The 17,352-nt window shown below is 39.7% G+C and overlaps 1 pseudogene; it reads left to right on the top strand.

Moving 5' to 3' along the window:
- Positions 1-272: 272 nt before the first annotated feature.
- Positions 273-17,352, top strand: part of LOC120320445 — a 133,128-nt pseudogene continuing 116,048 nt past the window's right edge.

Genomic DNA, 17,352 nt, shown 5'->3' on the forward strand with positions numbered 1-17,352 from the left:
ATACACGAAGAAATAAAAATTGTATGCAGTTGTCTAATCAGTACATAGATACACAAAATCGGTGATATAGCAAAAAGAAGGGCTTAAAGGAAAGGGTTTATGGATTACAGAAAAAAATCTGTAAAACTGTAAATGTTTGTGACACCCGATTTGTTAAAATCCAATGATACATTAGCTCTCCAGATTTGTAATCAAATGAATGAATCTCTGTGAGAAAAGGCTATAATTCAGCAGTGCTTACGGGGTGCACTTTTTTTGAGTTCAGTACGGTCACATTAGATGTGACCGAAAAGTTCTTGAATATACATACTATTTATTTTTGTTGACAATAATGAAATTAATATAATCAATTTAAAAATGAGTCGTTTCAAAATCAGTATGTTGGAAAACGATCTATAAACAACTGTATATGATATTACACACAAAAGATAACAAATAAGAAACGGCAATGGCTGATTTGGAAGCAGTTTTGGCTGATGTCAGCTATTTAATGGCAATGGAAAAGTCAAAATGTACTCCAGCTGCAAGGGCAAGCAAGAAATTAATTTTACCAGACCCGAGGTATTAATTTTGTATAATAAAGTAACAATTACATTTATATATACATTATACACACATTAACTTTAATGTATTCGTTTTATGTATTTTGTTTTACCAATTGGTTATTTGTTATAGATGGTAAATATTTTCTATACCTTCTGTTAAATATTATTTTTCTTGAAATTGTTCAAAAACTTCTAATAACCTAAAGGTAGTACAAATAAATAATTTAATATATCATTTATACGCTTTGTATTGCAAGTTACTTTAATATTTTTTCACTTGGAAGTAAACAGTTTATACTTTGGGTCAAAGCTGAGTCAAATAGTGACAGCTGAAACTGAACCATGAACGGTCCATAGAAATGTATGTATTTTGGCTCACTGTGATCGTTAATAAACATTTTTTTAGAGCCCTCCTAATAGAATTGACTATGTACTTCTGTCCGTGACATGCCAAGTCACGACCAAATAGATTTCTTCATGTCGTCCTACTTGATAGAATATTATTCGCGACCTTCTGTGTTTAACTTGTATTTGTATTTCTCTGGTTCTTTATGTGAAACTGGAGCTGATCGATGACATTCAAGAAACATCTCAATCAACGGTGTTGATGAACTTGTATTTGAGAAAATACATATATGTTAATTTGAGTGAAAAATTTGTAATTGTGGCCATCAGCAGCATCATCAAAAGCAACCTTTGGAGCTTCCGAGATTAACTGGGGGCTATGCCAATTAATTAGATATTTATTTATTATGTTTACTACGACCTGACCCCACAAACATAGAAAAGCTATGGCAACTACACCTTTTAATTTTTACAAAACAGATAATCGTCTCTTGGTTTTTTAGGCTTACATTACTGAATTATTAAATTGCATTAAAGCGGGTGAATAACGCTGCTGCGAACATGATAAAACAGAGCTCGCAAATAACAGTTGACCGTTTCTTGCAGTCACCAAATAACTGTTTTTTGCGCACCACTTGCGCAAAAAATCAGACAAGAACCGTTCACCAGTGTCTCTTGAACGGATGGTCTGTGCTCAACCAAAAACCAATTTTGTGTTTCCCTTTTGCTCTGCTATTCGCTGACCGTTGTGCAACGATCGAAGAAAATAAAAGTCTTTTGCATTTGCATTTGTGTATGTATATGCGAATTATCAGTCAACTTGTAAGTCACACGTGCTGACAAAGAAGAGTCTCTGTTTTCCGCCTATTTGGATGGCGTACAGACAATCTCCGAAACTAAAGAAGAGCCTGCATCTAAAAAACTGGTCCAGATCTATGCTTACATAGAAAATTTCGACCTTATGCATGAACGTTTGCCACTAAATGCGAACATTTTGCAGTATTTTACTGATATTAAGCTGCAGTCGCCACACCTGAATGCGCTCGCACACGTTGTACTGGCTACACCGGCGACTCAGGTGTCTGTTGAGAGGGCCTTTTCAGCGCTTCATTACATTTTAAGCGAGCGACAAAGCTCTTTAAGTGCAGAAAATGTTAATTCGCTACTAGTTGTAAAGCTTAATACTGAATAAGTAATAAATCTAATGTTTACATCTAACAAATATGTTAAAATTTTTGCTAAGCTGTGTTTAAAAGGCACTGAAGACAAAATACCGTTTTCGATGAGTCTTTCGTTTTTTCGCTCTTCTGCTGACCCTCAACGAGCGAGCGTTCAGTTGGCTCGCTCTCTCTGAGTTGTTGATGAGTGAGCATAACAAGAACCACGCGACTGAACCAGTTGACCGAAAACCAAAACAAAGAGAAACGAAAAGTCTGTCTTTGCATGAACTATGTCCTCTGATGCTAATATCATGTTTAGAGTATGAAATGATTGGGATAAGTTGGATTACAGCTGGATATTTATACCAGTTACTCGTAAAGTAAAAGAGTATACTAGAGAGGCGTTTCCGACCATATAAAGTATATGCATTCTTGATTTGGATCAATAGCCGAGTCAATCTGGCCAATGTTTTGATATTTTTTCACTTATTTGTTAGTCTTGTAAATTTATCTCGATTTGCCAAAAATCTTTTTGCCACGCCCAAAAACTGTCAGTGCTGAAATTTCTCCATCGCACTTCCACTAGCTGAGTAACGGGTATCAGATAATCGGGGAACTCGACTATAGCGATCTCTCTTGTTTTTTATATGTTTGTATTACTTTACCATAACTATTGTTTTTTAATTTTGTATTGTATTTTAATTACTTAGTATATGTATTATTACAAAGTATTCGTATAAAAGTAAAAACATATGTATAAGTATATTGTCATGTAAATGTCCAACTTTCAAGTAGATATTATAAGGGATCCCGTTGCGATAAATGGTTGATTTTAAAAAAATACATATTTAGGTTTCTGAAAATATTTTTCAAAATAATACAAATTAACCGTGCACATAAGAAATTTTTTTAGTGCAATTCATCACCAAATAATGAATTTTATGTGCAAAAAAATTAATTAATTATAAAATTTTTATTGACGACTGAAAATTAATCTACATATATGGAAAAAATATATATATACATAATTAATAAAAGAGAACCAAAATATATTGAAATGCAATAGTTAGAAACATGCAAATATTTGAATGTTCTACTTATTTCAAGTCGACTCGAAGATCATATAAGTATACGACCCAATTACAATTTTCATGGCCTCCCTTTACAACAATCCCATTAGATCAAAACTGTTTTCGGCCAAAACCGTCTTCTGACACAAGTACGCACACATCCACACTTTCTCGCTTATTGTTTTTACCCACACAAGCAAGTGATTTACGTAAGCGGAGAGAGAGCAATTATTGCCGCCACCAAAAAAGTGTCTGTATAGTGAAAACCAATGTATGCCCTATACCCATTTTGTTATTCTAATGTCTTTGGTTTAATTGTGCCCCAATTATATCAATCCATTTGATAGACGTTTCCGAACATGACTAGTGGCAGCTTTAAGAAGCTGATTTAGGAAAAAAAATTTTTTTTAATTTTGAAAACTAGAACCGTTAGTTCCTCTTCAAACTACATTTGTATTTTAAGTTTTGGCATCTGCGGAAGTAGGCATGCTTGCAAGTATAAATAAATACATAATTACAAAACAACAGAGAACGCTATAGTCGAGTTCCCCGACTATCTGATACCCGTTACTCAGCTAGTGAAAGTGCGAAGGAGAGTCTTTAACACTGACAGTTTTTGGCGGTTTGTGGGCGTTAGGGTGGGCGTGGCAAAAAGTTTTTTGGCAAATCGATAGAAATTTACAAGACCAATACAAAAATGAAAAAATATCAAAACATTTTTCAAAAGTGTGGGCGTGGCAGCTTTGGGCGGTTTGTGGGAGTTAGAGTGGGCGTGGCAAAAAGTTTTTTTGCAAATCGATAGAAATTTACAAGACCAATACAACACTCAAAAAATATGAAAACATTTTTCAAAAGTGTCGAAGCAAACGGGCAAGTTGAGCGCGTTATGGAAACGCTCAAGAATCTCTTGACTGCGGTGAAATCAAGTAACAGGTCATGGCAGGATGCTCTAGGCGAGGTACAAATTGCACAGTTAGTAGTGCAACCAAAGCAAGCCCTTTAGAAATGCTGATTGGTAAAGAGACCCGTCCCCTGGGCTTGATGCCACCGTATGACATGGAGATAGAGATAGATAAAGAAAATGTTAGAGACAGGGCAGTAGTAAATATAAATATTCAGGCTAGTAATGATAAATATAGATTTGACAAAAATAAGGCAGAAGTTGCAAGACATGAAATTGGAGATTTTGTTTTATTCAAAAATGAAGAACGCCATCAAACTAACGTTAACCCGAAAAATATATATGTAAATAGGGTTAATCATTCGCTTAAAATTGATAAATTTCATGTATAAAAATGTATTTCAGAATAGTCTTGACCTTGCGAGGGGTGTTGTGTTTCTGTAGCCAGATCCTAAGACTTGTGAGTTGGCGGCAGAACTTACTGAAAATTCCGAACCCAACTCTTAGGCACTTTGCTATCGCAGTAAAATTGCCCAATAACTTGCGTCTTCAGAACAATCCGGGATTGATGTATGGGCACTGTAGAATCGGCGAATTAAACATTTATATCCGATGTAATAAAGTGTTCCCAATTCCCAGGGATTAGGTTTTTGATTAGCGAGGAACTCGTGAACCTGGTTATGGGTTTGGACACATGTTCTTCGTTGAAGTAGTTTTTATTCAAGGTTCTTAGATTCACATATTTGGGACTTAACAGCTAGTAGTTTGCTGCTGCGCTGCTTGCAGAGCGTTGACAGCGGCCGGCTTATACATAAGTAATATATACTCATACATAAGAGAGCCCGAGAGACTGTGGGATCTGCTGACACTTGCACTATCAAATGCTCAGGACTTAGAGCTGATCGCGTTTCGTCGGCCACATGGGGTTAATGGCCGGACTCTATGTTTACGTAACTACATTGTATTACTTTGTTCAATTAGGTCCTTGTATACTCGGTACGACGATATATGCATACTACACCAATACAAATGCTCTTATAAAACGATGATGGGTTTTATTGATGCACACTTTTAATTTAGTATACCCTTTTACTCTACGAGTAACGGGTGTAAATATGTACATATTAACACATAGACCGCGATCTCTTATATTGCTTTATCAATATGTCAAAGATTAAAAGGTTTATTTAAAATGCCCTCACAATCATTAATAGGGTTGTCGTTAATAGGTAGAGTTGCCTAAGGGGTATAGGTTACAGGTCTAGAATTCACGATTGCCGTGCGTGTACTCATGCGCACTGCGAGAATGTGAAAGGGAAGCCGAATGCCTGTCAAATAAACTTAGAAAAGGGGAGTCTGAGACGAACGGCTGAGCAGTGAAAACGCGAATATTCGCCATCTACAATCATAAAGTTTTTTCAACGCTAGTACTTAAAATCGAGAAATTAATGAACAATAACGAAAACGACAACGCTAACCCGACATTAGAAGTGGGATCTGTGCCAACTCCTGCACTTTCTGCTGACCTATTGCGCATTTTCTTGGAAATGTAAAATCGAATTTTTTGGAGATGTGCAAAGTCATGCAGTCTTCGGCGCGTCCGCAAATTAAATAATTAATTAAATGAAGTTTAAGCCACATACGGAGGCTGGCGCTGATGCAACTCAATGGTGCGCAACTGCACATATCGTTATGGAAGAACAAACGATTGAAGGAAGTAACTTAATTATGTTGCTGAGTAACTGCATAGTATGGCAAGCCGCATGGTAACAACATTGACAACGAAATGGCGCAAAATGACAGCCGAGCATATAGCTGTGTCAACTGTACTAGGACACATGGTGAATTTTGACAGCCGTTTGTAGCATACGCAACGCACACGCATCGCCAAGCTGCCTGGGCATAGATGGCGGCATCTCGACTCAAGCGATCTGACGTGGAGGTCAAGGAGCAGCAAGCAGCGGGATTTTGCGAAACGTCACCTGCTAACTTTGTGGACAGCTTGGAAATTTTGCGAATCGGTGCATTAACAATATAAAAACATAGAAAATTCGAGAAAAAAGTAAATCGGTGCTCTGTGTCCGAACCAAAGAACTATGACACACGGAGGTGAGCTCTTTCCGATTTGTTTTGACTCTGGGGCGGAATGCTCGTTCGTTCGAAACAGTGGCTGCTGATAAATTTGTTTAAAAACAATTTATAATGTCGTCATGATAGTATAGGGAATGCCGTGTAGCAGCAAAAACAATTTTAACTGGACTAATGATTTGGAGGAGATTAGGAAGAATAATTACACTATTCTGACAAGTGAGCCAGTACTTGTTATTTTGACCCACAACATTCCATAGAATTGCATACTGATGCGAGCTCTTGTGGATATGGAGCAATGCTAATTCATCGGATCAAGGGGGTCCTTATGTGGTATTATAGTAAACCACCTGCCCTGCTGAGTCTAAATGCCATTCGTATGAATTGGAAACATTGGCTGTTGTTGAATCAGTTAAACATTTTCCACAATATTTGCTCGGAGGAGAGTTTGTGTATTTACGGATTGCAATTCGCTAAAAGCATCGCGAACAAAATTTAACTAACACCTAGGGTGCATCGCAATCTTATGATTTCAAATTAGAATATAGGGAAGGAAAGCGCATGGCGCATGTGAAATCCAGGAATCACGTGCCTGATGCAATACCAGTTCAAAAGACTTAAATCCTAGAAAACGTGTAAACTTAGCAGAAATCTCAAATGATTGGCTCGCAGCTGAGCAACGTCAGGACTCGGAAATTTCTGATATTGTTAATAAGCTGAAGGAAACTACAAAAAGCCATCAGGAAACCAAAGCGATCCTCGTGGCATTCTTACTGCTCAGAAATTGAAAATACAACTGAAGCAGTCAGACTTAGAAAAATCCTCTCCCAATCGGCCACAACCCTAGGCGACCTTAAAAGAGCAGATGGCTCCTGGACCAGCACGAGTGAGGATCTCTGAAGATACTTCTAGACACTCACTTCCAGGAAACAGCCAAAACGCTCTCACCTCCCAACAAACAAGCGCACACTGGCAAGTATCGAACTGTGTATAGACCCAAAGGTCCTCCATTGGGGATTCACAGCGTTAAACCATACAAATCTGCAGGTACAGACAAAATCCTACCCGCAGAAACACAGCATGCGGGAAATATAGCCATAAACTGGCTTCTTAACATTTTTAAAAGTGTTCCTACTCCTTGGACACCTACGCAATCGCGGCTAGAGTCCCCGAATTGTCTTCTTCCCCAAAGCAGGGGAAACCATCACACACGACCCCCAAGGATTTCAGACAATTAGTCTGTCATCCTTCCTACTAAAGACCCTTGAAAGAATCATCGGCCTGCATCTGAGATCAACTCTCAATCCAAGTCTCATCACAGGCACGCAACACGCCTAAAAGAAAGGGAAACGACATAGACAGCACTACACTCTCTCGTCTCCAAGATATTCCAAAAGGAATATGCACTGGTAGCTTTCCTGGACATAGAAGCAGCTTTTAACAACGTCATCCCGATTACCGAAACCCTGACAGACCTCAACAATTAAAGACTTTCCTTCAGTAGCAGCGCAAGGTACCTGGGCGTAATACTTGACAATCATCCCAAGAGAGGGACGATTGGAACTCACGAACACCTGACCCCCAGAATGCTATATGCTTCTATACGGACGGGTCAAAACTACAGAACAGAGTAGGAGGAGGAGTTTACTCCGAACAGCTAGGCCTACAGATCTCGTTCAGACTCCCCGATCATTGCAGCGTCTTCCCAAACTGAAGTAGCAGCAATAAGGGAGGCCCTAAAACACTTGAAAGCACTAAAACCCGGAAAGCTCACACGTAAACATTTTTAGTGATAGCCAAGCAGCTATCAAATCGATTGCCTCAATCTCAAGCCACTCAAAAACGTATCGAATTGCCGCTCATCTTTGCACGAGATGACACAACAATTCGAAATCAGCCTTATATGGGACACAGGGACATAGAAGGCAACTCCATCGCAGATGAACTAGCTCGAGAAGGCCCTACCGCGCCACTTATACAAGAGATGGAGTGCATGAGTATGCGTTTAGCCACTTGTAAACTACTACTTAGGGAAAACCTAAACCGAAACAAACAGACAATATGGAAAAATACCACACACAGTCGCCTTACACGCCAAATATGGCCAAAAATAAGCTCAAAAGAACGTCAAACTTTTAAGATTGACCAGAGCAAACCTCAGCACTGCTATGAGAGTCATCACAGGGCATTGGTTGATAGGCACCCATGCCAGAAGACTAAATGCCTTGTATAACGATTTCTGTCGTAGCTGTAGGGACGAAGAAATGGAAGAAACGGTAGAGCATCTACTATGCCACTGTCCAGCACTGCAAGCGAAAAGACTTGTTCAATTATGAAGCAGATTCCTGATAGACACGTCCGACCTGTCGACACCGATCCACATCGATACAAAAATTCACCAGCGCCTCTGGCTGGGGAAACTGCTTACTTCACACGAACCTCGACGGGCAAAAGAGGAAAACATACACGGTATCACAATGGACCTCTAATGGTCTAAGTGCGTCAGATTACCGACGACCGGTAAAACCTAACCTAACCTAACCTAATAAACTGAAAACAAAAGATTTCACAGATGATTTTCCCCAGACTTATGAGTTTATAGAGGGGTCTTGTTTCGAAAATACAGAGGAATGGAAGGACTCGTTGTCTGCCAGTAGTGCCGCATGCATTTCGATGGTCGGTAATCAATCAAGTTCATGAGTCCGTTATGCATTTCGGCTGGAAAAAGACTCTCGATAAGACTTATCAATATTATTGATTGCCAAAATGAATAAATACGTTCGAAAGTTTGTCGACGTTGTATAACGTGTAAAAGTGTAAAGGGGTCATCTGGGAAAATACAAGCAGAGTTATATCCAATCCAAAAGTAAATGTCCCATGGCAAGTGGGAAGAATGATATTAAGGAATCTGTCATAGTACAAATAAATGCTCTAACCAAATTCGTTTATTTGTTTCACACTTTTAAGTTGGACACCGATAGTTGCGTGAAGGTATTGAAATCATCTATTTCTTTGTTGGGTGTTCGAACCGAATAATAGCGATCAGGGTAGATGTTTTACCAGCGGAAAGTTTTCAGAGTTTTGTGGATCTCAGAAGATAAAGCTGCATCTTATAGCTACAGGAGGAAGTCGAGCAAACGGGCAAGTTGAGCGCGTTTATGGAAACGCTCAAGAATCTCTTGACTGCGGTGAAATCAAGTAACAGGTCATGGCAGGATGCTCTGGGCGAGGTACAATTGCACAGTTAGTAGTGCAACCAAAGCAAGCCCTTTAGAAATGCTGATTGGAAAGAGATCCGTCCCTGGGCTTGATGCCACCGTATGACATGGAGATAGAGGTAGATAAAGAAAATGTTAGATACAGGGCAGTAGTAAATATTAATATTCAGGCTAGTAATGATAAATATAGATTTGACAAAAATAAGGCAGACGTTGTAAGACATGCAATTGGAGATTTTGTTTTATTAAAAAATGAAGAACGTCATCAAACTAACGTTAACCCGAAAAATATATATGTAAATAGGGTTAATCATTCGCTTAAAATTGATAAATTTCATGTATAAAAATGTATTTCAGAATAGTCTTGACCTTGCGAGGGGTGTTGTGTTTCTGTAGCCAGATCCTAAGACTTGTGAGTTGGCGGCAGAACATACTGAAAATTCCGAACCCAACTCTTAGGCACTTTGCTGTCGCAGTAAAATTGCCCAATAACTTGCGTCTTCAGAACAATCCGGGATTGATGTATGGGCACTGAAGAATCGGCGAATTAAACATTTATATCTACTATCAGCCTTTGACGTACACCGTATCCGATGTAATAAAGTGTTCCCAATTCCCAGGGATTAGGATTTTGATTAGCGAGGAACTCGTGAACCTGGTTATGGGTTTGGACACATGTTCTTCGTTGAAGTAATTTTTATTCCAGGTTCTTAGATTCACATATTTGGGACTTAACAGCTAGTAGTTTGCTGCTGCGCTGCTTGCAGAGCGTTGACAGCGGCCGGCTTATACATAAGTATATATACTCATACATAAGAGAGCGCGAGAGACTGGGATCTGCTGACACTTGCACTATCAAATGCTCAGGACTTAGAGCTGATCGCGTTTCGTCGGCCACATGGGGTTAATGGCCGGACTCTATGTTTACGTAACTACATTGTATTACTTTGTTCAATTAGTCCTTGTACTATACTACCATACCATACCATACTACACCAATACAAATGCTCTTATAAAACGATGATGGGGTTTTATTTATGCACACTTTTAATTTGAAGATGCTTTGGCGTAACAGGTTTATTGAATAGTCCCCGGCCTATGCTTGGGTTTATTATGCTTGAATATCTTTAAACACTGCTTCGAATCATCAACTCCTCGACTCCTCCTACTTTACACAGAGGTTTCTCATTCGTGAAGCATGTGAAGTGTATGTTCAGTTAATATTTTCAGAGACTCAGCTATTTCATTCCATTTCAGACTACGGTCATCCAATATCATTTTGTGGATTTTTTCGTTTGTTTCGTCAATAACATTCTTCCTTTAGGCGTCTCACGCCGTCCTCGGTGCTCATTTCACCACGAATAAACTTACCATATTAGTCCTTAATGGTTGATTTTCCAGCACACAGCCCTAGTCCGAAAACTCGTTATCAAGCTAAGTTTTAGCATCAACTGTATTTTCCCCTTTAAAGTTGAATTGAATCGACGATTGGCCAATACCATTATCCCCACTTCATTAATTTTTTCGTCTGTTGTTGAATTGCTCGTGCGTTCAACACGCTCTTCGTCGTTCACATATTCTCGGCCTTCTGAGAACATTTCGTACCACCGATAAACGTTTCTTCGGTCCAAGGTAGCTTTTCCGTGAGCCAAAGTCAAAATTCGGAATGCACTCGGGCACTTAATTTTGTTTTTCACACAAAATTTGATACAGGTTCTTAAATCCAGTTTTTTGAATAGGTATTCGACGATCCGAAACACGTGCCAGCAAAGCAGCAAACATAACGCAAAAAAAAAATTGAAATTCGATTATACGTAACCCGCGAAAATTCAAAATTCGCGATCCTTTTTGAACATACCTCGAAAATTTATATATACTTTTTACTGTAGTACACTATAGAGTCAGTGGATAAACCAGTTCACAAAAAAAAACAAGAGAGAACGCTATAGTCGAGTTCCCCGACTATCTGATACCCGTTACTCAACTAGTGGAAGGGAGAAGGAGAGTCTTTAGCACAGTTTTTGGCGGTTTGTAGGCGTTATAGTGTCCGTGGCAGAAAGTTTTTTGCCAAATCGATAGAAATTTACAAGACTAATACAAAAATGAAAAAATATCAAAACATTTTTCAAAAGTGAGGGCTTAGCAGATTTGGGCGGTTTGTGGGCGTTAGAGTGGGCGTGGCAACAAGTTTTTTGGCAAATCGATAGAAATTTACAAGACCAATACAAAAATGAAAAAATATCAAAACATTTTTCAAAAGTGTGGGCGTAGCAGCTTTGGGGGTTTGTGGGCGTTAGAGTGGGCGTGCCAAAAGTTTTTTGGCAAATCGATACAAATTTACAAGACCAATACAAAAATAAAAAATATCAAAACATTCTTCAAAAGTGTGGGCGTGGCAGTTTGGGCCGTTAGAGTGGGCGTGGCAACATGAATCGACAAACTTGCGCTGCGTCTATGTCTCTGGAGTCTGCTTAATCTCAACTTTCTAGCTTTTGTAGTTCCTGAGATCACAGCGTTCATACGGACGGACAGACAGGTGTTCTCAAAAGTCTAAAGGGCTAGAGATTGCAAATTACGGATAAGGCATCCTTTCCTGCGTGGCTGATGGATTCAAAGCGGAGTACTCAGGAATCTTGGTGAACCTGGCGGTATACATGCAAAAAGCTTGTGTGTATGTGTAGCGTCGTGGTGATATTCACAGGAGGTAAAATTCTCGAGCATGGTGGTGATGCCCTTGCAGACGGGCATACAGCGAACGATTGTGGTTGTGCGTACATAGGAAGAAAAACAGTCAAAGTTTACGGAGAGGAGAGATCATTTTTGGAGAAGATAGCGGAGCTCAAGGCAGACCAGTTGCGGTATCTCGTAGGAGAGAGGAACTTGGCAGTTGCAGGCTCCAGAGCAGTACTAGTCCAAATGCTAGTGGAACACGAGAATTCTGAAGAAGTGGATTTGCCACAAGCAGTTGAAATAATGAGCCAACAAGAATTCACAACTACAACAGCAGATGACGATGCTGACAAACATGATGGCACAGTTTGTCAATAATATGCCAACAGCTAATCAGTTGATATAGATGATTTTATAAACCGTAACCCATTTGCTAATTCTCCCAAAGGAGAGGAAAAAGACGCGATGCTCCAAATGCAATAAGTTTCATGCCACCAATGTAATGCTCTTTGCCGCATCCAATCAGGACAAGCTGTTTACACGTTTAATCCACATCAACGAGAAAGGCTATCCCGCTTTTATTGATACTGGAAGCCCAGTCAGTATAATTCGCAAATCAGTTGCGGACGAGATCGACGCAGATCGATAGGAATGCTTCATGAAAATTGTGGGCATATGTGGAGGGCTCACGTATCCTTACCGAAGCTATGGTAGTGAATATCGTAATCGCTGAAAAAATGTGGACAGCCAAAGTTTACATCGCCGACGACAATCTGTTGCAGGAAGATTTCTTGTTGGGAAAATTTTTGTTGAAATTCGATCCAAGCGAGATAGAAGTCAAGAGCAGTTTATCAGCCAGTAACACGTTCAACCGAGAGTATTTTAAAAAACCTTTTTGTTCATTTTCAGAAAGAAGAAGAACGAAACAAAGTATGCAGTTTGCTTGAGAAGTTTGCAGACGGTTTTTTAAACAGGTTTGGAAAGCATAGGCAAGATAAATGTCGTACAGGCACAAATTGATGTTGAGGGTGGCCAAGTAGTTTCTCAAGCACCATACCGAGTCTCCGAGCCGTAGAAGTAAGTTTTTCCCAATATAGTCGACGAACTATTAGAGCGAATTATAATTACTCCACCCACGACAGAGTACGCCAGCCCTGTGGTGCTCATTAAGAAGCCGAACGGTAGTGATCGACTTTCCATCGATTACCGCTGCCTAAACAAGCTGCTCAGAAAGAAAAATTGGCCCGTACAGAATATTGAGGGGAGGTTGCAGGAAGCGAAGCGTTCCGCATATTTTTCATCCCTAGACCTGAATAGCGGATATTATCAGATTCAAATGGAACCAGCAGAAAATTAATCACGAATGGATTATTCGAGTTTAAACACCTTCCGTTTGGACTAAAGAACAAACCTAATGGAATCAGCCCGGAGAAGACCTAACTAATGCCATTGCAGACTTAGAAAAGCCAAATAATATCACCGAAGTGCGACCATTTTTTGGTCTCACTGGATATTTTCGGAAATTCGTACCCGGATATGCAATAATATTAGAGCCATTGCGAATCCTCTTACGCAAAGAACAAAAGTACAAATTGGAGCAGTCACAAGACGATGCTTCTGAAAAATTGAAGATATGCCTCACGTCAAAGCCCGTTGTAATCCGGTAGCTACCGGATATATGCTGAACATGAACATACAGATGCAAGTACCGTTGGATTAGCCGGAGTTTTAATGCAAAAAGATGACGATCAACTAAAGCCAATTGCACATTAAAGCCAAGCCACATACAAGCCGTCGTCGAGTCGTTGGAACGATTTAAATACAAAATTTATGGAAAAAGTTTATTACGCTTTAAAAACGTCCATGGAAAAACGAGAGCTGATACCGCGAATTGCAAGATGGTGGTTGCGAATACAAGGGTTTGACATCGACATTGTTCATAGAGCAGGAACTCAGATGTGCCACGTTGACGAGTTAAATAGAGCGCCAGTTGAAGAATCACATGAGATGGAGACAGCATCCCTGAAGATTTTTAAAACAATCATAGATGACGCTGACTGGTTGTGTGCCATACTTCAAGATGAGAAAATCCAGAAAATAGTTGCTGATATGAAAGCCGAGAAGAAATTACGGGTATGTGATCGAGCAAAATCGCCTGTTTTGCAAATATGACAGCTAGATGCTTTGGGTTGTGACGAAACAGTTGAAATTCCATATCCTCCACGAATGCCGACAAAGCCGGACACATGAGCACAGATAAAACCATCAGTTCGATTTTGAAGTATTAACATTTTAGCCGTCGTCATGTTTCCTCGGCCCTAGCTTCATCTGTAGTCGTTGCTCTTCTCGATCTCATTGTCGTCATTGTCGTTGTCTAGGGATCAGCTTTTTCATACTAGTGGGGTTTTCGTAAAGAGCCAAAAGCCAATCCCGCGTACATTAGTACATGGTTGTGATTACATGCAACAACCAAAACAAGTGCACTCATTCAAAAGCGGACAAGACAAAACGAAAAAAGTGTGGGCTTGGCAGTTAGGGGCTGTTTGTTGGGGGTAAAAAAAATTCTTTCAGTCAAAGATTTGTTGCAGCTGGTGATTAGACTGCCAAGCACACGTACGGGGGTTCTCGGATAGCGAACCTTAAAGGAAAGCAGTTGTATAATGCAATCATTTAGCCGCAACACAAGCTGAATTATGTTATCTCAGGAGCCTACATTCTGGCCTTTAGATCTTAGGAAACTTAACAAAAAGTAAATCCCAAGCAGTAATCACAGCCAGGCACTTTTAGAACTTCCATTTGACCCCTGCCAGGTGTTTTTTCATTTTTTACCTCATCTGCAACACATCGAGCGGCCGTATAGGACCAACTGGGAAGGTTAAAAAAAAGTTGGTTTTGAAATACATTTTTTTTCGCCCCCTGGTAAACGAGCAAGACATTGGTCGGTTGCTGTAGTTTTAAAATCAACACTAGCTGCACTGCAAAAGCATTAAATCCAGCAGACGCCCACGTGGCAAGGTATATGCAAAAGAACAGATCACGTGGCGCAAAAAAAAGGCAAATTCTCGTAGGCTTACAAAATCGCTTAAGAAAGAAGAAGCGGAAGCACAACAACGATACTTTGAAGATACATTGTGAAGAGCCCCCTGGAACTAACAGAAACTGATGTATCCCGGCGTAACTCAGGAAGCTTGGCTGATCATCTCAAAAAAGTATTTCAACCGAATCCAGCTACCAATTTAATTACACTCCCCCCTCTAATCGTAAAACACACAATCATACACGCCAATTAGCTTGTCTTTCCAAGTTATTTGAAAATGTTATGCTGTTGGCAAAACATGGACCTTTGAGCAAACTAACCGCCTCACAACAGAAATTCGCTCTGCTTTTGAACTTCGTGAATATTGCCTAGCTATATACCCAGACGTTGTGTAAGCATTCGATAGAGTATGGTTGGATGGACTTCTGTATGCAATAATCAAGTTGCTGCTTCTAAAGACATACGCTTCAATAGTCTCATACCTGTACGAAAGAGTGTTCGCTGTAAGATGCAGTTCAAGCGATAGCACAATAGAAGCTGAATTGCACCAAGGAAAGAGATCTGGGCTCAATCCTATAAACGGCCACGCTATACATGTCTATACAATGTCTTGCAAATTTGCGCACACGAGTACATAAAGAAAAAGGCAAACAGATTAAGTTTTTATACCCGTTACTCGTAGAGTAAAAGGGTATACTAGATTCGTTGAAAAGTATGTAACAAGCAGAAGAAAGCGTTTCCGATCAATAGCCGAGTCGATCTGGCCATGTCCGTCTGTCGTCCGTATGAACGTCAAGATCTCAGGAACTACTAAAGCTAGAAAGTTGAGATTAGGCGTACAGACTCCAGAGACATAGAAGCAGCGCAAGTTTGTCGATTCATGTTGCCAAAAACTGTCAGTGTTGAAATTTCTTCTTGGCACATCCACTAGCTGAGTAACGGGTATTAGATAGTCGGGGAACTCGACTATAGCGTTCTCTGTTGTTTTAATCTCATTTTTACAATTTGTTTTTCCTAGCAACTTTAGTAATTAAATGTTTTATCTAATTTGTATTAAAAAATTTGATTGCTTGATGCGTGAATTGAACGTTCTAACCACGAGCCTTAGACATACTAAAGTGGTGTCCGAATATTCAGCCTTGCGATAGTCACTGTAATCAAAATTTAGCGCTACTTAGAGTGTACCCACTTAAAGTGTAAGTCGCGTGCATAAAGTAGGCACGACAAATAGTCATAACTTTACACTTAGAGCCATTAAAGTTTAATACGTTATCACGGCCCCAGGTTTGAAAGCTATCTAGATCGGATTGTAAGTCCAAATGGCGAGAAATGTCCTTATACTGGAGACATAATTTTACATCATTCGCGTACATAAGTACACGCGAATGCTTTAATATTAAGGGAATTTCGTTAATAAATAATGTAAAAAGGAGCGGACCTAGGTGGCTCCCTTGTGGGACGCCGGATATGACTCGGAGAATACAAGAAAGAGAATTTTTAAAGAGGACCCGTTGCGTCCTGCCATTCCGATAACTTAGAATCCAGTCTAGGAGATCAACAGGGAAACCTAATAAATCAAGTTTCCTTAAAAAAAGTGAATGATTAACAGAGTCGAAGGCATTACTAAAATCCGTACAGATGACATCTGTTTGAAGATTATTTTTGAACCCTGTACTACGAAGGAGGTTAGCTCCAGAAGGTTGGTAGCTGTTGATCTGCGTTTTATGAACCCATGCTGACATGGTGATATAATAGACCTACAAAGGTGATGAAAATGAGGAGTGATAACGTGTTCAAAAAAGCTTAGGCAGACAATTTGGAGATTCCTCTGTAATTGCTTGCATCCGATTTTCTACCTTTTTTATGGAGAGGGATGACAAAGGTCTCCTTCCATATATGGGGGAGCTGTGAAGATTCCAGAGATAAGTTAAAGAGTTTCAGTAGAGGCTTGCACAAGGCTTCCGCACAGAACCTAAGGACACAGCAAGAAATTCCGTCGGGACCTGGAGAATAGACAGTCTTAACTCGCTGAAGATCATAAGGCAGTGAGCCTTCGTTTAGAGTAGGACAGAATATTAAATTCGACTTTGATACCGCGTAAGAGTAAGGCTTATGGGAATGAAGTAACGTAGAATATGTGGTTTGAGAAAACTTGGCAAATAGATCGGCTATTCCCTGATCCGATGTTACCGTAGTATTTTCAAAAAATAGCGAGGAAGGGTAACTGGTTGTTTTGGGCTTAGTGTTAACGAAATTATAAAACTGTTTGGGATCCTGTGCGAATAGGAACTTACAATGGTTTAAATAATTCTTATAAC

This window comes from Drosophila yakuba, unplaced genomic scaffold (genome assembly GCF_016746365.2).
Source record: "Drosophila yakuba strain Tai18E2 unplaced genomic scaffold, Prin_Dyak_Tai18E2_2.1 Segkk50_quiver_pilon_scaf, whole genome shotgun sequence".
NCBI lineage: Eukaryota > Metazoa > Arthropoda > Insecta > Diptera > Drosophilidae > Drosophila > Drosophila yakuba.